Source organism: Carlito syrichta, unplaced genomic scaffold, assembly GCF_000164805.1.
Source record: "Carlito syrichta isolate Samal-C Ts95f unplaced genomic scaffold, Tarsius_syrichta-2.0.1 Scaffold311616, whole genome shotgun sequence".
In the NCBI taxonomy this organism is placed as follows: domain Eukaryota; kingdom Metazoa; phylum Chordata; class Mammalia; order Primates; family Tarsiidae; genus Carlito; species Carlito syrichta.
The window spans coordinates 78,556-98,967 of record NW_007255712.1 but is presented as its reverse complement, the minus strand read 5'-3'; positions in this window follow the sequence as shown (position 1 = coordinate 98,967).

Below are 20,412 nucleotides of genomic sequence, written 5' to 3'. Positions count from 1 at the left end.
GTAACTAATTCACAGACTTATCCAAAACCCCTCTTCTGAAGTTGACAGTTTATAACCCTGCAGTTCTCCGGAGAGACCATTTGTTCTTTGAAAAATCTAATTTTGCTGAGTAAAACCTTGTAAGATTCCAAAGGAAATATGTAATCACTCAACAGACCCCTCCCTTACCCAAACAAGGGTATAAGACCCCCCTCTCTCATCCTGAGGGCTCAACCTAGAAGCGTTAGCCCCATCAAGCCCACCGAGTCAGTGCTCGGAGTAAAAAAGTGCCACTTCCTATAATAGTCTCGGAGTCACGATCTCTCTGTCTTCCTGCTACAAGTAGGCCATATTGCATAATAATACTTGGAATTTAATTTCATTTCTAGATTCTAAACAAATTTGGGGGAAAATGATACTGTCCCCAAAACATTTGGAATTCTAAAATCATGGAAACATGGTACCTATTTTTACTCCTGTTCATATGTTTAGATTAACAGTGAGTTTTATACTTTTGTGTGTTCTTATTATGGTAAATTGTATTCTTTTCCTTTTTATATTTAGGACTCCTTTCAGCTTTTCTCATAGGGCTGGTCTAGTAGTGTCAAATTCCCATAGCTCTTGCTTGTCTAGTATCTTTGGATGATAATTTTCTCTTTGTTTGTTTCCAGCACTTAAAACATATTAGCCCATTCTTTCTTGGTCTATAAAGCTTCTGCTGAGAAATTTGCTGTCAGTCTGAAGGGGATTCCTTTATAGGTAACTAGATGCTTTTCTCTTGATGTTTTTACAATTTAATCTTTGTCTTTAGACAGTTTTAACAATAATCTGCTGTAAAGGAAAAATCTTCATATTATATCTGTTTGGGGATCCCAAAACCTCCTGTATCTAGATATCTAAATCTTTGACTAGACTTTAAAGATATTCATCTATTATTTGGTTAAACTGGATTTTCTTTTTCACTTTCATTTTCTTTTTGCTTTTTGAGATTTTGATAATTCACATATCTGGTATCTTTACTGTGTCTCATGTCACTAGGGCTATTCTCATTTTCTTTAGTTATTTTTATTTATTTTTGCTTGGCTGGGTAATTTCAAAAGATCTTTCTTCAAGTTCTGAGATTATTTCTTCTGCTTGATGCATTATATGTATTTCTGAAGCTTTCAAATGCATTTTGTGTTTTATTTAATGAATTCTTTAGTTTCAGAATCTATGTTTAATTATTTTTTATTTCTATATCTCTTTTGTAAATTTTTCATTTATGTCCTGAATTATTTTCTAATTTCTTAATTATTTTTGAGAGCCGTTTGTATCTGTTTTTTTGTTTTAAGATGGAGTCTCACTCTTATGAAGCTGGAGTGCAGTGGCATGCTCACAGCCACTGCAGCCTCAACTTGATGGGCTTAGGAAATTCTACTGCCTCAACCTTTCAATTGGTAGGAACTACAGACACACGCCACCACACCTGGCTAGTTTGTGTGATTTATTGTGGAGATGAGGTGTCACCAAATTGCCCAGGCTGGTATGGACCCTCCAGGCTCAGGCAATCCTCTCACCTTGACTTGTCAAAGTTCTGGGATTACAGGCCGACCCACTGCACTTGGCCTGTTTGAATCTTTTTAAGTTTCTTTAGTATCAACATTTTGAATTTGTTTCCTGGGATTTTAGAATTTTTTTATTGGGAGCTATTACTGGAGAATTTTTGCATTTCTTTTGATATGGGTTTCTTTTTATTTCCTTTTTCATGTTTCTGCATCTTTACACTGATATCTGCTCATCTGGTGGAGTAGATTTTTTCAGTTTTTTGAACTTACTTTCATGGAGGAAATATATATATATTTATATACTTTTCTGATGATGTATCTATGGTGTTCATTGGGTAGGGCACTTTGTTTTTTATTTGGAATGCAGGAAGTAATGTAGTCTTTGTATAATTTATTTGCCTCTAAACAGCATCAGTGGTATGTGATTTTTCTCAGTGGCTTAGGGTGCAATGATTAGTAGAGGTTGTGGTGAAGTGTTACTGAAGATTGGGATACCAGGTAGGCCAGCCTTTAACCTCCTATGATGGTAGTGGTGGGCTGAGCATTCCTTTGCTTGAGTCCCAGCGTGGCATATGGATAGTAACTGCATAGAATAGGAAAATAACAATCTAAACAGAAGAGCAAAAACATTCTCTGAAAACAGCACATCAGAAAACAAATGTTTATTTGCTTTTTAATAACTGATATTTGGACAAGTAAATACCTAATAAACAAAAATATTACTGATATGATCTATCAAAGATTTATCTTAACCATAAAAATGAATTTCTGATGGAGTGCACCTAAATTCAAAATTTTAGAAATGAATATTTTTTAGAGGACATCTTAATAACCTTGACATAGGCAAAAAAATAATTTGACATGACACAAAAGCCACTAACTGTAAAAGACAGAGTAATCCATTGATTTACATTGAAATAATCAACTTTTCTTTATTCAATAGAAAATAAAAATGCAACTCATAGCAAGAAGAAAAATATTTACTATAGCACATAAACAGATAGTAGATAGAAAAATAGATGATCAGTAAATAGATAAATACATTTTCTGTATTTAGTTAGCTAGCTAGATGGAAGTTTATCTGACAAAACCAACTCATATCCAGAAGGTATAAAAACTTACTATGTAGTCTGTAATCCCAGCACTTTGGGAGGCCAAGGTGTATGGATTGCCTGAGTCTGTGTGTTCGAGACCAGCCTTGGCGAGATCTTCTCTCTACAATAAATAAAAAAATTAGCCTGGGATGGTAGCACACACCTGTAGTTCTGGCTACTTGGAAAACTGAGGCGGAAGGATCACTAGAATCCAGCAGGTCAACACCAGGGTGGCCATGAGCATGCCACTGCACTCCAGCCTGGGTGACGGAGTGAGACTCCAACTGAAAAAAAAAACAAAAAAACTATTACTATTAAATAAGATAAACTGTTAGTGGTAAGCCCAGTAGAAAAACAAACAATGGACTCTCACAGACACTTTAAAAATAGAGTCAAAATGGCCAAAAACACTACTGACTTCATTAGTCATCAGGAAATGGCAAATTGTGACCAAAATGAGACACACAAATACACACACACTCACACCACACACACCTGATGACCATATATATGTGGATAAAATATAACATGTTGATGAAAATATATAAAAGTAAGAACTTTAATATCCTGTTATTGGGAATATAAATTGATACAAGTACTTTGCAAAGCAGTTGGAAATATACAGAACCTGTCTCTCAACGACAACACTCTTAGGTGCATTCCAAGAGACAGGCATTTAGCTAGTAACCAAAAGGCATGCAGTAAATTGTTCCCAGCAGTAGAAATTGAAACCTACCCAAATGCCCAATGAAAATAGGATGGAATAAAAAAATTGGGCTATAGTCACATTAAAAATATTTTACAGTAATGAAATCAAATGAAATGAAAGAAAACATAGCAAAAGAAATACATTTTGCACATATAATGCTGAGTAAATAAAAAAAATTCAGAAACCAGAATGTGGTGATCAATTTTATGTGCCAATTTAGCTAGGCTGTTATCCTCAGTATTGAATCAAACATGAATATATGTGTTGCTGTGAAGGTATTTTGTAGTTGTTATTGAAGTCTCTAATTATTTAACTTTAAGCTGGATAATCTGAATATGGTCTGATTCAATCAGTAAAAAGTTCTTTAAAACAGAACTAAGTCTTTCCTGAAGAAGAGATTCTGCTGGCAGACTGACTCTCATGTCTGGGATTCTGATTTGCCCTCCCTAACAACTTCACCTAAGGATTTTAGCTAGTCTTCACCATTATGTAAGCCAATTTCTTGCAATAAGCCACATGTACATATATAAACATGTTATATATATACATATACATATGTATATATGCACACACTACTACATAATTTCTCTGCTTAAAACAAGATACATGTGGACTGTTAAAAAGATTCTCTTGCATAAAGTACAAAAAATAGAAAAAAAAAATTTATGCTGTAAAAGATCTGAAGAGTGGTTACCCTGGGTGGAAAACAGTCACAGGAAGAAGAAAATAAAGGCATTTCAGGTCACCAATAACATTGTCTCTTGAGTGTAAAGCTGGTTACACTAGTATTCACTCTGTGAAAATTCAGTGAGCACCAGCCGGGCTCGATGGTTCAACCTGTAATCTCAGTGCTTTGGGAGGCTGAGGTGAGTGGATTGCCTGAGTTCACAGTTCGAGACCCTCCTGGGCAAACTGGTGAAACCTCATCTCTACAATAAATCAAAAAATTAGCCAGGTGTGATAGTGCACGCTTGTAGTTCCAGCTATTTGGAAGGCAGAGGCGGAAGGATCGCTGGAGCCCAGCAAGTCGAGGCTGCAGTGGCCGGGAGCGTGCCACTGCACTCCACCCTGCGTGACAGAGTGAGACTCCAACTCAAAATAATAATAATAATAATTCAGTGAGCACCAACCTTATTTACTATATATAGCATGTCACTTTTCTATATGTTATACTTTAATAGAACACAGAGGAAAGAAAAGAAGAGTTTGGGATTCTGGGAATCTGAAAAGTGCCAGAATGAGGGAGCAGTGATTCAGACTTTGTAGGGCACACTACCCAAAGGCTGATAAAACCATTTAGTTGATTCAGTGAGTCTTTTTCTTTGAGTGTTGAAAGAATCTTGAGACTGGAATCAACTACCACTACTAACTCATTGTGAATAAGAAGAACCAACCAATTTAAGAAATTATCTTGTCTCTTTTTATTGTTATTCAATATTCCTTTAGTGTCTTTTATTTTTAAAACCCAGTAGAAGGCTTTTAGCACAGGAATATGGATAGCCAGTTAGTTAAGTCCTAGTCTCAAGGAAGCAGAGAAAAGTTGATTTGGAATCTAGTGGTAATTTTTTTTTCCTAAAAAGTAAACGGGCTAATACAGTTGCTGTAAAAACAAAATAAGACAATGCATTCTAAGTTTAAGTCAGTGTTTGGAGTATTGCCCAAGAAACCAAAAAAAAGAAAAAAAAAATTGGTGTTTGTTCATAATGTTAAATATATACATGTGACTATATGCATATAAATATATACATATACATTTATATCTTGGAATAAAATATCTGGGAAGATGAAACAATAATTTTAGTGTTCAGGTAAAATATTTACTTGGTCTCCTTATTTTTACCAAATGGCAGTGGTACAACAAGTAAGAATTCCATAAGAAATTCACAGGACAAGGCATTTTCCAAATTATAAAGAGAAACATTGAGGTAAAACGTTTGTTGGTTTATTTAATAAAAGACTAGCTTATTTAATGAAAACACTAAACCTTCGTTCTAACAAGTTACATTTTCTCTCAAGAAACATCACTATAAATTTTCAGAAATAATGCTCTGCTGTAATTAGCTTTGATAATTAATTTGTGTAATCCTTGAATCCTATGAAAATAAAAGGGTGATGAAAGATTCTGATGATTTTCAAATGCAAGATTATAATAAATATGAAAAGAAAGTTTGGCTAATGATAAGGCTACTGTGTCAGTTAAGATTTGCTACAGTAACAAACAGCTCACAAAAATCTCAAACTCTTATAGCAAAGCAATGCTCTTGCTTGTATTTCATGTCCTTTACAAGTCTATAGTTTTACTAAAAATCTTTAATTAGGATAAAGGCAGAGCTTCTATCTGGGATATGCAGATAATATTGCAAAGAGAAAGAAAATATGACTCCTAAAGATTTGTCCAAGAAATGGAACATGCTACTTTTATTCACATTTTATAGGATAAAGTCAGTTGCATGACCAAGTTTGACATTTGTGGAGCAGGAAATTATTATTGTCTGACAAGGAGGGGCAATGAAATTTAAAGGATATTTAAATACATCACATCTACTATAGAATAGCATTCAGACCATTCATAGTCATATTGCCAACTTATGACCTAATGTTGATTAAGTGTCAAGTAATTAAAAGTGTGATGCAAAGTTCATTGATATGTTACAGATTTAAATATGGTTATTTTACTATCGGTGGATCAGGAAGTCAAACTGTCTCTTACAAAGATATAATGAAAACAATGAAACAAGGCAAGAAATGCAAAGAAAAACATTTTAAGTGGAGGTTACAAAAGGAAACAGATTGAATAAAACAAAAATTTAAAAAGTGAGTGATAATCAAGATGGCAGAAAAGGAGGTCACAAGCTTGGGTCCTCCAACAGAAACAAATATTTGGCAGCAGCCATCAACAAATGTGACTGTGAGAGTTTTGGAATCCAAGTACCAGTATGATTTACTGGTTAGGCCCAAGACCGAGGAGTGCCTCTATGAGAAGGTAGGCTCCTACACAGCAGGCAGACCAACTGACTATAGTTCTGGCTGTGGACTGGAAGCAGCACTGTCTCACTGTGGACTTAAGTAGAGCCCCAGTTGTTCACTGTGCTCCCATCAGCCATTTTCTCCAAGGGCCTTGGGAGGAGCTAAACCCCATCCACCCCGTAACAAAACCTGCTGATCTTGAACATAACTGTGGTCCCTGAAGCAGTTCCATGACCCAGCTCTAACTTGGTCTGGTGGCAGTTCTGTCTGCCCACAGGACTAGTGGAACCACAACCAATCAAGGCCCTGGTAACAGGCCTGCCAACCATAAACTCAACTGTGAACCCAGCATTGCGGCAGGGCCTGGCTCCATTCCCACCTGACTGTGATCCCATCAGCTGGGAGAGGTCTTTACATGCAAAAGCAAGTCTGTAAAGACAGGAAGAGAAGTCTGCTCCTTCAAATGCACAGACACGGATGCAAAGCTATATAGATCATTAAAAATTAGGCAAACATGAAATCTCTAAAGGAAATTATTTTTTTAAAACGCTCAAGTAAATAAAAAGAAATTGAAATTCATAAACGTCTTGGCAAATAATTCAAAACAATCATCTTGAAGAAGTTGAAAGAGCTACAAAAGAATACAGAAACCTAAAAAAAATTAGGAAAATAATACATAAACAAAATAAAAGTTTTAATTAAAAATAGAAAACAAAAAAATAACTCAATAGGCCAGGTGCAGTGGCTCAAGCCTATAATCCCAGCACTGAGGCGAGAGGATTGCCTGAGCCCGCACGTTCGACCAGCCTGGGTAACAAGGATTTATCTACAATAAATCAAAAAATTAACCAGGAATGGTGCTTGGAAGGCTGAAGCTGAAGGATAGAGGATAGCCAGAGCCCAGCAGGTGGTAGTTGCGGTGGCCGGGAGCCTGCCACTGAACTCCAACCTGGGTGACAGAGTGAGACTCCAACTAACTAACTAAATAAATAAATAGAATCTGGAAATTAAACAATCCAAAGACTAAATTGAAAAAAATTAATAGAGTTTCAACAAAAGAAAAAAACTCAACAAACTTGAAGGCAGTTCATTTGAAATGATACATTTAGAGAAGCAAAAAAGAAAAAAAAAACATTGAATGAAAAACAGTGAAGAAATCCTGCCTGATTTATGGCACATGATGTAAACCAATATACATATATAGAAATTTCAGAAAGAGTAGAGAAAAAAAAAGACAGAAATCTTACTTTAAAAGGTAATGATGGAAAATTTTCCAAAACTGGAACTGAAATTAAACGTTCAAATCCATGATACCCATGAATCCCAAGTGGGCTGAGCATTTAAACAATTTTTTCTGAAAAACTCTATAGTCAAATTATCAAACATGAAAGAGGAAAAATTAGGAAAGCAGCAAGAAAAAATGCTTCATCTCATCAAAGGAAACTCCCAGAGAACTATCAGCATATTCTTAGCAAAAACTTTCAGGACAAGAAAAAGTGGGAAAATGAATTTAAAGTGTTGAAAGGAAAAAAAATTATACAAGAATACTATTTCTAGTAAAACTATTCTTCAGAAATGAAGAGAAGATAAAGATTTCTTTCAAATAAATAAAAACTAAGGGAGTTCATCACTGCTAAAACTACCTTATAAGATATGATGAAGCCGGGCTGGGTGGCTCAGCCTGTAATCCCACGTCTTTGGGAGGCTGAGCTGAGTGGATTGCCTGAGCCCGCGGGTTCAAGACCCGCCTGGGCAGCAAGACCTCATCTCTACAATAAATCAAAATATCAGTCGGGCGTGGTAGCGCATGCCTGTAATTCCGGCTGCTTGGAAGGCTGAGGCAGAAGGATCACCGGAGCCCAGCAGGCGAGGCTGCAGTGGCCGGGAGTGGCCACTGCACTCCAGTCTGGGCGACAGAGTGAGACTCCAACTCAAAAAAAAAAAAAGATATGATGAAGTGAGTTTCTCAAGTTGAAACCAAAAGATACTAATTAGCAACATGAAAATGTGTGCAGTTATAAAACTCATTGGTAAAGGTAAGTATAGAGTTCAATAATATAAAAATTAGAGTCTAGAATGCTCTGATACTGTAATGACAGTGGTGCATAAATCATTTTCAACTTTAGTATAAAAATGCAAGAGGCAAAAGTATTAAAAATAACCATAATACAACAATTTGTTAATAACTACATTTTTTAGAAATGTAGTTTGTTACATCGATAAGATAAGATTATAAAGGGGTGTATAGTATTTGTATGTTGTCAAAGTTTTTGTCTTTTTTTTTTTTTGAGTTGGGGTCTCACTCTGTCGCCCAGACTGGAGTGCAGTGACCACTCCCGGCCTCCGGCAATCCTTTTGCCTCAGCCTTCCAGGTAGCTGGAATTACAAGCATGCGCTACCACACCCGGATGATTTTTTTTGATTTATTGTAGAGATGAGGTCTTGCTGCCCAGGTGGGTCTCGAACCCGCAGGCTCAGGCAATCCACTCACCTCAGCCTCCCAAAGGTGCAGGATTACAGGCTGAGCCACCAAGCCTGGCAAAGTTTAATTCTTATCTCCTTAAAATAGACTATTACTACAAGATGCTTATGTAAGCCTTAGGGTAATTACAGAAAGAAAATACATAGTGCATACACAAAAGTTATCAAACTATTCCATTACCAAAATGTCATCAAAACATAAAAAAGAAAGAAAAAGGAAAAACCAAAGGAACTAGAAAACAATTCACAAAATGACAATAGTAAGTTTTACCTATAATCACTTTAAATGTAAATAGATTAAATTATTCAATCAAAAGAAATAAAGTGACTGAATATATCTATAAAAAAACAAGAATCAGCTACAAGAGGCACACATTACTTTTGAGACCATTCCTAGATTAAAAATAAAGGCATGGAAAAATATATTCTATGCAAATGGTACAAATAAAAGAGCAGGAGTGGCTATGTATCTCAGACAGCATAGACTTTAGGTAAAACATTGTCACATAATACAATAAGAATATAATTATATAATGATAAAGAGGTCAATTCATTAAGAGGACATAACAATTATGAATTCATGCATATACAATAATGGAGTCCCTGAATATGTAAAATAAATATTACTAAAACTAAAAGCAAACAAATACTATAAACAATAATAGCCAAGTATTTAATGTATTTCTTCAACAATAGATAGATTATCCAGGCAGAAAATCAGTAAGGAAAGAGTGAGCAACATTATTGAACAAGTAGACATGTACTGAAGGTTTTACCAACAGCAGCAGAGTACAATTATTCTGAAACACACAAGAGCATTCTCCAAGACAGACCACGTGTTAGGTTATAATTTAAACAAATTTAAAAAGTAAGATATCATATCAAGTATCTCTTTCTTACCACAATGATATATAACTAGAAATTAATGAGTACAATTGGAAAATTCACAAACAGGTGAAACTCAACAAAATATACCTAAACAACCAATGAGTCAAATAAAAAAATGTTTAAAAATTAAAAAATAGTTTGAGACAAAGGAAAATGGAAACACAATATATCAAAACTTATGGACTGCAGCAAAATAATTCATAAAATGAAAGTTTATAGCTATATAAAGAAAGATAAAAATAAACAACATAAGCCGGGCTCAGTGGCTCAGCCTGTAATCCTGCGCCTTTGGGAGGCTGAGGTGAGTGGATTGCCTGAACCCGCAGGTTTGAGACCCACCTGGGCAGCAAGACCTCATTTCTACAATAAATCAAAAAATCAACCAGGCGTGGTAGCGCATACCTGTAATTCCGACTACTGGGAAGGCTAAGGAGGAAGGATCACCAGAGCCCAGCAGGTTGAGGTTGCGGTGGCTGGGAGCGGCCACTGCACTCCAGTCTGGGTGACCGAGTGAGACTCCAACTAAAAAAAAAAAATGAGTAAATAAATAAACAACATAATAATATACCTCAAGCAATTAGAAAAAGAGCTAAATAAGCTCCAACTTCATAGAAAGAGCAAAATACTAGCAAACCAAATTTAATAGACTATTAAAAGGATCATTCATCATGATTAATGACAAATGGTATGCAAAGATAGTTCAACATACACAAATTATTAGATGTACTATACCACATTAGCAGTATAAAAAATGAAAATCGTATTATCATCTCAATACGTGCATAAAAACGTAACAAATTCAAAGTGTTTTCATGATAAAATTCTCAATAAATTAGGAACATAAAAAATGTACATAAGCATAATAAAGGTCAAACATGACAATACCACAGCTAGTATAATACTCAAAGGTGAGAGTTGAAATTATTTTCTCTAAGCTCGAGAACAAGATGCCTCCTCTTGCCACTTCCATTCAACATAGCACTGAAAGTTCTAGTCAGAGCAAGTAAGCAAAGAGCAGAAGCCGGGTTCGGTGGCTCAGCCTATAATCCTGCGCCTTTGGGAGGCTGAGGTGAGTGGATTGCCTGAACCCATGGGTTCGAGACCTGCCTGGGCAGCAAGACCTCATCTCTACAATAAATCAAAAAATCAGCCGGGCGTGGTAGCGCATGCCTATAATTACGGCTATTCAGAAGGCTGAGGCGGAAGGATCATTGGAGCCCAGCAGGCGAGGCTGCGGTGGCCTGGAGCAGCCACTGCACTCCAGTCTGGGCAACCAAGTGAGACTCCAACTCAAAAAATAAAAAAATAAAAGCAGAAATAAAAGACAGCCAAATTGAAAAGGAGACATAATATTGTATCTGTTTGCAGACAGCATAATCTTATATATAGAAAATCCTAAAAACTCCAATCCAAAACTGGTAGTAAAACAATAAAACAAATTCAGTAAAGTTGCAGGATAAAAAATTAGTATCTCTAAACCAGTTGTGTTTTTATACACTAAAAACAAACTGTCTGGAAAAATTTTTTTAAATAATTTCATTCTCAGTAACAATAAATATAATAAAATATGTAGTAACAAATTTACCTAAGAAGTTGAAAGATCTGTGCAGTAAAAAGCATAAAACATTAATTGACATGGACACAAATAAATGTAAATATGTCTCATGGTTGTTGTTTAGGAAATTAATATTGCTAAAATGTCCATACTACTGGAATGGGAAAATCATTTGCATAAATTATCAGAAAAATGCAAATCAAAACCACAATGAGATATTACATCTCTACTCTTGGAAAGGATTTAGAAAAACAAAAGACATTTTTTGGCAAAAATGTATAGAAAAAATTTTTGCACACTGTTGGTGGGACTGTAAATTGAACCATCCATATGAATAATCACGGTGGTTTCTCAATAAAAATAAAAAAACTAATATAATATTCAGCAATTTTACTGCTGGGCATGTATCCAAAGGAAATAAAATCATGATCTCAAAGAGATATCTGCACTCTCATTTTCACCACAGCATTATTCACCATAGTCAGAATATGGAAAAAACCTAAGCATCCATTAATAGGTGACTAGAAAAATAAATGTAATGTGATAGATATTAATATATTTGTCATGCCTATATTTTTAGATATAGGCATACATACCTCGGAGATATTGTAGACTGGATTCTAGACCAACACAATAAAGTGACTACTGTAATAAAACAACTTACACAATTTTTTTTCAGTTTCCCAGTGACTACAAAAGTTATATGTATACCATACTTTAGTCTATTAAATGCGCAGTAGCTTTATGTCTAAACAAAATATACATTCCCTAATTTAAAAATACTTTATTGCTAACAAATGCTAGCAATCATCTAGGTCTTTAGCAAGTTATTCAAAATATAAACTTCAGCAAGTTATTCAAAATATAAACTTTAGCAAGTTACTCAAAATATAAATTTATTTCTGAATCATCTATATGAGACAGCTTTATAAGTGAATACATATAAAATATATATTTTGAATACATATTTGAATATGCATTATAGGTAAAACTCACTATTGTCTTTTTACTGGTGGAGGATCTTGCCTTGATGTTGATGGCTGCTGATTGATCAGAGTGGTGGTTGCTGAAGTTTGTGGTGGCTGTGGGAAATTGTTGAAAGAATGTCAGAATCCACTTCTTCCACATTTCTGTTAGTCAGGTGTAAAACCATGAACCACATGATTATATCATTAGATGGAGAAAAAGCATTAGATAAAATCCAACACCTATTCTTGATAAAACTCTCATGCACCTATGCATTGAGTAACATTCCTTAAAATAATATGTCATCTATAACAACAACAGAAGAAACAACCTTGCATCCAACATTGTGCTTAATGAGTAGAAGCTGGAAACATTCCCCCAGTGAATGGAAACAAGACAAGGATGCAAACTCTTTCTCCTCCTAATCAACATAGTATTGGAAAGTTCTAGTCAGAGAAATCAGGCAAGAGAAGGAAATCAGTAGGTATACAAATAGGAAAAGAGGAAGTTAAGTTATCCCTGTTTGTGGATGATATGATTCTGTACCTAGAAATCCCTAGAGAGTTGGTCAAAAATCGGCTCACACTGAAAAAACAACTTTGATGAAATTTCAGGATACAAAATCAGCATGCAAAAGATAGTTGTATTTCTATACATCAACAATAGGCAGACTGAGAACCAAATAAAAAAACAATTCCGCCGGGCTCGGTGGCTCAGCCTGTAATCCCGCACCTTTGGGAGGCTGAGGTGAGTGGATGGCCTGAACCTGCGGGTTCGAGACCCGCCTGCAGGGAGACCTCATCTCTACAATAAGTAAAAAAAAAATCAGCTGGGCGTCATAGCGCGTGCCTGTATTTCTGGCTACTCGGAAGGCTGAGGTGGAAGGATCACCGGAACCCAGCAGGTCGAGGCTGTGGTGGCTGGGAGCGGCCACTGCACTCCAGTCTGGGCGACAGAGTGAGACTCCAACTCAAAAAAAACAAAAAAACAAAAAAACAAATTCCATTCATAATAGCTCCAAAAAATGAAATATCTTGGTATACACCTAAACAGAGAAGTGAAAGCAACAAAACGCTACTCAAAGAAATTAATGATGATACAAACAAATGGAAAATAATCCATGTCCATAAATTGGAAGAATCAATATTGTCAAGATGTCCATCTTACCCAAGGCAATCTACAGATGCAATGCAAAACCCATCAAATTGTCAGCAATATTCTTCACAGATCTAAAAATGACAATACCGAAATACATATGGAAGAAAAAGGAAACCTCAGCAAAAGGAACAAAGCTAGAGGTATCACACTTCCAGTTATTGAAATCTATTACAAGGTTATAGTAACCAAGACAGCATGGCACTGGTATAGGAATAGGCATATAGACTAGTGGATCAACACAGAGATGCCAGAAATAAAAGCATGGTCCCTCAACCAACTCATATTCAACAAACCCATCAATAATAAACATTGGGGAAAAGAAACCATATTAACAAATGGTGCTAAGGAAAACTGGCTAGTCATTCAGAATGACCCCACCTGCCACCATATATGAAAATCAACTAGAAATGGATCAAGGAATTAAATATAAAACCTCAAACTGTAAAAATATTAGAAGAAAATATAGGGAGCACACTTCTGGATGTTAGAGTAGGTAATTAATTCATGATCAAGTTCTCAGAAGCAAGTATGACAAAAGATAAGATAGACAAGTGGGACCTTATCAAACAGAAAAGTGCACAGCAAAAGAAACTATAAAGAGAGTAAAAAGACAACTCAGAGAATGGGAAAAAATATTTGCAAGCTATGCATCTGACAAAGGCTTGACATCCAAGATCTACAAGGAACTCAAATAAACTGAAAGGAAAACAAAACAAAACAGCAACAACAAATTAAAAAGTGGGCAAAAGACATAAACAGACACTTTTCAAGGAAGACATACAAGTAGCGAACAAACATATGAAAAAATTCTCAGACTAACTAATCATCAGAAAAATGCTAATCAAAACTACAATGAGATACCACCTCATACCAGTAAGGATGACTATCATTAATAAGTAAAAAAAAAAAAAAAAAACAGGTGCTGATGCAGACACTGATAAAAGGGACACTTCTGCACTGTTGGTGGGAATGTAAGATAGCTCAACTTCTATGGAAAGCAGTGTAGCTACTTTTAAAAGAACTAAAAATTGAGCTTCCATACAATCCAGCAATCCCACTCTTGGAAAGGTTCCCAAAGGAACATAAATTGTTTTATCAAAAAGATACCTGCACACACATGTTTATTGCCTCACTATTTACAGTAGCAAAAACATGGAACCAACGCAGATACCCACCAAAAGTGGACTGGTATATATGCATGATGGAATACTATGCAGCCATAAAGAAGAACAATATCATGGCCTTCATAACAACTTGGATGCAGTTGGAGACCATCATACTAAGTGAACTCTCACAGAAACAAATGAATACCATATGTTCTCACTTATAAGAAGGCTCTGAATACTAGTCACACTACCACAAGAGTGTGATTGCAGCTACTGGGTACTGTTAGGGGAGGGAGGAAGAGAGGGGGGAACATAACAACACAAAGGATACCTGGTCCACTACAAGGGGAACAGAGGGCCAGTGGGATGCCGAAACTTCACCTGCTTGCAGCCTACTTTTGTAGCAAACTTTCACTTGTACCCCAAACCTCAATAATAATAATAATAATAAATTTCTGTTAATGTTAATATTTTGATCTTTTCCCATGAATCACATATGTTCTTCATAGAAGGTTGAATAATGAATTCTTTCCTGAAGGACCTCAACTTCATCCAGCTCCATCAGAGGAATCACTACAAAGGCATCTATACTATGCAATGTATTTCTTTCATAATTTTATGAAACATATTTCTTGAATAATAAGAATAGAAAGAGAACATTATTTCTTGATCCATGGGTTGCAGAATGGATGCTATTAGCAGGCATGCAAACATCATTTATCTCTGATCCATCAGATTTTTTGAATGACTAGGTGCATTGTCAATGAGCAGTAATATTTTGAAAGAATTTTTTTTTCTGAACAATGGGTCTCAACAACAGGTCTCAACAATGAACTTAAAATATTCAGTAAACCATGTTGCAGCAGATGTGCTGACATACAGGCTTTGCTGTTTCAGTTGTAAAGTGCAAGCAGAACAGATGCAGAATAATTTCTAAAGGCCTTAGTATTTTCAGAATGGCAAATGAACATTGACTTTAACATAAGGTCACTAACAGCATTAGCCGTTAACAGAAAAGCAGCCTATTCTTTGAAGTTTTGGAGTCAGACATTGACTTCTCCTCTATTAAAGTCCTAGATGACTTCTTCCAATTAAGGATGTTCTGAATACCCTGAAAATCTGTTGTTCCATCTGTTGTTCAACACTTAGCTAGATAACTTGTTGCAGCTTCTATTATACATGAGCCCTTGCTACTTCACCTTGTACTTTTACGGTAGGAAGATGGCTTCTTTCCTTAAACCTCATGAATCAACCTTTGTTAGCTTCTAACTTTTTCTTCACAGCTCCTTTACCTCTCTGCCTGCACAGAGTTGAAGGGAGTTATAGTCTTGCTTTGGATTAAGCTTTGACTTAAGAGAATGTTGTGTCTGGTTTGACCTTTTTGAAAATTTTAAAGATGTGGGGTACAATTCAGAATTAGGTACATAAGTGGTCATCGTACAGATGAAGTTAGGGCCTCCCTTTGGTCCCCACTTCGCCTGGTTTGAGATCAGGTACCCTTGTTGATGTTATGTGCTCCTCCTCACTCCCTTCCCAGGAAGTGTCCCACTACTAGCCAATTCCTTTCTTATAGTATTAATATTATTAGAAATGTTCAGGGTTCACTTATGAGTGAGAACATGTGGTACTTTGTTCTTTGTTTCTGTGACAGATCACTGAGTAAGATAGATTCTAAATCCATCCAAGTTGCTGCAAAGTCTATAATTTTGTCCTCCGGTATGGCTACATAATATCTCATCATGTATATGTAACATATTTTTTTATACAATCCACTTTCAGTTGGGAGCATGTTTGGTGCCATGATTTTGCTATTGTGAATAGTGCTGCAATAAACATGTGTGTGCAGGTATCTTTTTTGTAGAATGATATTCTCAGAAGGGAGATCGCTGGGTCATATGTAAGGTCAATTTTTAAATAATTTAGAAATCACCACATTGTTTTCCACAGAGGTTTTACAAATTTACACTCCCACCACCAGTATAGAAGTGTTCCCTTTCCCCGCATCCTTTCTAATATTTGTTGTTTTTTGAGTTATTGATGATGGCCAACCTGACTGGAGTTAGGTTATATCTCAGTGTAGTCTTGCTTTTCATTTCTTTGCTAACTACTGAGGCTGAGCTTTTTAAAAATGCTTCTGTTGGCAGCTCGTATATCTTCTTTTGAGAAGTGTCTATTTGTGTCTTTTTGCCCACTTTTTAATAGGGCTGCTTTTGTTTGTTTCCTTTCAACATGTTTGAGTTCCTTGTAGATCCTGGATGTTAGGCCTTAATCAAATATACAGTTGGCAAATATTTTCTCACATTATGTGGGCTGTCCCCCCACTCTTGATGGTTTTTTTGCTTTGCAGAAGCTTTTCAGTCTGATGAAATCCTATTTGTCTTTCGTATCTCTTATGGCACAGGCATTTGGGGTTTTGATCAGGAACTGATTGCCTATTCCAATTCCTGTAAAAAGTGTCTCCTATGTTTTCTAAGATTCTTGTAGTTTGAGGTTTTACATTGAGATCTTTGATTCATTTAGAGTTGATTTTTGTGTACGGTGATAGGTAGGGGTCCTGTTTCAATCTTCTGCATGTGGTCAGCCAGTTTTTCCAGTGCCACTTACTGAATATGTTTTTCCCTCCTCAGTGGTCATTGGTGGAGAGTTTGTTAAAGATGATTTTGTTGAGAAATTGAGGTTTAGCTTCTGGAATTTCTATCCTGTTCCATTGGTCTATATGCCTATTCTTGTGCCAGTACCAGGCTCTTTTGATTATAGTCTTATAATAAAGTTTAAAGTCTGGAAGTGTGATATCTCACACTTTGTTTCTTTTTTCTAAGGATTGTTTTGTGTATTCATGGTTGTTTTTGTTTACACACAAATTTCTGTATTGTAGTTGCCAAGTCTGAGAAGAATGATACTGGTAATTTGATGGGTATTGCATTGAATCTATAGATTGCCTCTGGTAGGATAGACATCTTAACAATGTTGATTCTTCCAATTCATGAGCATGGAATATGGAATATTTTTCCATTTGTTTGTGTCTTTTTAAAAATTTCTTTTAGTAATGTTTTGCAGTTTTCATTGAAAAGGTCTTTCACTTCTCTGCTTAGGAAGATGCTGAGGCTTAGGAAGATGCTGAGGTACTCACTTTTTGAAATGAATAGGAGTGTGCTTTTGTGGTTATTGTGAATAGGAGTGTACTTTTTATTTGTTTCTCTGCTTGCTTTTTGTTGGTGTATAAGAATGTGACTGTCTTGCACGTTTATTTTGTACCCTGAGATTCTGCCAAAATAAAAGACCTGGACCAGATAACTTTCCAGCAGAATTGTACAAAACATACAAGGAAGAGCTGATACCAATTTTATTGAAAGTATTCCAGGCAATTGAGAATGACAGAACTCTCCCCAAATCATTTTATGAAGCTAACATCACACTAATACCCTAACCAGGTAAAGATCCAACAAAGAACGAGAAATACAGACCAATACCCCTGATGAACATAGATGCAAAAATTCTCAACAAAATTCTAGCAAATTGGATCTAACAACACATCTCGAAAATCATCCACCATGACCAAGTAGGCTTCATCCCTGGGATGCAGAACTGGTTCAACATCTATAAGACCACAAATTTACCTAGAAGCTGCCTTATGAATGCTGGTGCTCCTATGTTGGGTGCATATATGTTTAAAACGGGTATTTCTTAAAACTTCAATTTCTGAGCAACTCATCTTTGACAAAGCCTCTACCACCCACCACTGGGAAAAAGAGAACCTATTCAGTAAATGGTGCTGGGAAAACTGATTGACCACATGCAGAAGATTAAAACAAGACCCCCTACCTTACATAAAAATCAACTCTAAATGAATCAAAGACCTAAACATAAAACCTCAACTATAAGAACCTTAGAAAATGCAGGAGACACCCTTATGGAAATTGAAATTGGCAACCAATTCCTCATCAAAACCCCAAGTGCTCAGGCCATAAGAGATAAGATAGACAAGTGGGACCTCAGCAAAATGACAAGCTTCTACAAAGCCAAAGAAACCATCAAGAGTGGGGGAAACATCCCACAGACTGGGAAAAAATATTTGCCAACTGTATTTCTGACAAAGGCCTAACATCTAGGATCTACAAGGAACTCAAGCATGCTGAAAAGAAAACAACAAATAGCCCCATTACAAAGTGAGCAAAAGATATGAATAGACACTTCTCAAAAGATGACATACAATCAGCCAACAGATACATAAAAAAAATGCTCACCCTCACTAGTCATCAAAGAAATGCAAATTAAAGCCACTCTTAGATATCACCTAACTCCAGTCAGGATGGCCATTATCAATATAGCTCAAAATGCAACAGATACTGGAGAGGATGTGGAGAAAAGGGAACACTTCTACACTGTTGGTAGTAGTGTAGACTAGTACAAACTGTGAAAAACAGTTTGTCAATTCTTAAAAGATCTAAAAATCTCGACCTTCCATATGACCTCGCAATCCCCCTACTGGGAATATACCCGGAAGAATGCAAATCACTCTATGAAAAATATATCTGCACACATATGTTTATTGCAGCTTTGTTCACAATAGCAAAATCATGGCACCAACTATGCTGTCCATCTAAAGAGGACTGAATTTAAAAAATGTGGTACATATACACAATGGAATATTACACAGCCACAAAGAAGGACAAAATATGAATTTCACAGCAATTTGGATGCACTTAGAGTCTATAATACTGAGTTAAAGGAAAGAATATAACTAAAAAAAAAAAGAAGCAAAGAATTGAGTATCACATGTTCTCACTCATAAGCAGACCTAGAACTATTATCATAATACTATCAGGAAAAGATTGTCAGTGGTTGGAAAGTGCTGGCAGGGGGGAGGCACACCTTATCAACAAGGTTCCCTGCATAATGAACATTTGTATACCTAACCCTGAATTATACCTCACATCTTAAAAAAATTTTTTTAAGTATAATTTACTATCAGAAAATAAGAAAGGAATCTATGGGAAAATAAAAGTGCTGCTTGAAATAAAGATACAATTCAGAAGTGAAGAGATATAAAGGCACTGGAGTACCTTCTAGAGAACATCAGTGCAAACTGGGTGAAGTACAGAATGGGATTTATGAAAGCTGATGGTTCAGTGGGAGATATGGAAATTCTGGGAACTCAACAAGAGCAATTAAGAGTGTTTCTAATACCCAGCTGGAATAATCATTGCAGAATAATATCATTGAATAGTGAAATGTAATATCTTTTGCTATTCATGAACTTCAACTACAAAAACAGGAAACAGGAACGCAACACTGATGGCTGGGGGACGTGATATATTGCATTCCTGGTGCTTTGCTTTATGGAAGGAGAATTATAATCACAAAATATTTTGCAGAACTTAGTCTCAAAAGAGACCAGTAATAATTCTAGCTTTCTTTGGTATTTCACACATTCATGAAATAGCAAATTGTAACAAAAATAGCTATCGTAATAGCAATAGAGATGATTGTTTCTATGCAATTGAAGCAGAAAACTACATGCAAGTAAATCTTGAACTTTGACAAATTGAGCCAAGGAAATTGAGAATTATTTTCAATGATGATATTATTCCTCGTAGAAAGCAATCAGACCAAATTGGAGCAGCATGAGATTCAAAAGTGGACAAGGCTGATTAAAGGATAATGCAAACAAGAAAGCAAAGGAAATCAGAATTAAATCTCAGGTAAACCTGAAAACACATTCCATAAAAACCTTCCTCATTGATAATAATTTTTTTTTTTAGTTATATTCTTTCCTTTCTATCTCTTTTCTCCTTCCTGGTGTTAGCAAGTCTGAAAGTTTAACAGCTGGCAGTCTATTCTTCTATGCCTTTTATCACTATCATACAAATATGTGAAATTTCCTACTATTCTAAGGATATCATATTCATTTATTGATAAAAATGGTCAAAATTTGCTTTTAAATATTAATAGTTCATTATTTACA